Raw genomic sequence first — 1,128 nt, 5'->3', positions numbered from 1 at the left:
ATCACGCAAATTGTCAGTCCGAGAATCAATGAATTTCTCGATGTTCGCACGGAAGTCCGCCGCCTAGCAAGAAAAGAGAGCCGGGTTTCGCTTGCCGTCTCTGCAGAGGATCACTTCCTTTCTTTAAAAAAAAATGTCCCACGCCGATGCCTCCACAAGCCCCGGAGAGCGAAGACCTTTCGGAGAACAGTTCCGAAGAGGTAGAGACGGACGGCAAGCCGGAGAAAGGCTCAGGAGAAGGAGGGCTATTCCAGGACGTGCGGAGAACAGGAGGGAGGGCGCGGAGGCAGGGGAGCAGGGAGAGATGGGGCTTACCCAAGCTGACAGGAGCCGACACGCTCGTTCGGTCGCACGAGGAACCCCGGGGGATTCCCCGGAAATGGCCACACCCTCGGAGACGCCCAGGCAGCCCAACCAGGGGGGTGGGACAGGAAGAAGTGACAGGGAGCCTGCCCTATCAGAAGCCAGGGAGGAAAAGGGGAGGACTTTCCCCGGGTGAAGGGATATAAAAAGGGGGAAGCCTATAGAGCCGGGGAGGATGTCGTAGGTGACGGGCTTAGGTGCAGAGAGAGCGAGAGTTACTAAAGCAGCTGTCAACCCCGAGGAGTGGTGGCTAGGGAGTGACGCAACTCTCTCCCCACTTCAAGTCTGAGGCTCTGGCTTCCCCCGAGGGATCAACGCCGACACGGCTGAAGCTCCTCCCACACCAGGGGACGACGCCCAGCGTGACAAAAAAAATCTAACGAGTTTGAAAGTTCGTACTAAATGAATAACCTTTTAAAAAAAAACTAACCTTCTTTGCTTGAAATCAATTGAACCGATGTTGCACTTCCATTATATGGCTGGCAATACTCCTCAGGAAAAGGGAGCCACCTGGCAGGGCCCCCCCCATGCACACTAACAAGGGGGGGGGAAAACCACTGCAAGAACACCCATCTCAACTTTTTAAACAGGTTCTCTTTCTTTGCATAAGTGCAAGTATGCAAGGGACCACTGTTAATCTGGACCCCAGTCCTGGTCACTGAAGCCCAAAGTGTGAGCTGACTGTTCGGAAGTACCCCGTGCCTCCATCTGTTACAGGATGAACGCGAAGAATCTCTCCTGCGTGCACAAAACCAAACCAATGCA

This window comes from Gekko japonicus, unplaced genomic scaffold, assembly GCF_001447785.1.
Source record: "Gekko japonicus isolate JY-2015 unplaced genomic scaffold, Gekko_japonicus_V1.1 scaffold3659, whole genome shotgun sequence".
Classification (NCBI taxonomy): Eukaryota; Metazoa; Chordata; class Lepidosauria; order Squamata; family Gekkonidae; genus Gekko; species Gekko japonicus.
The sequence above is the reverse complement of the archived record's forward strand: the minus strand, read 5'-3'. Positions refer to the sequence as shown.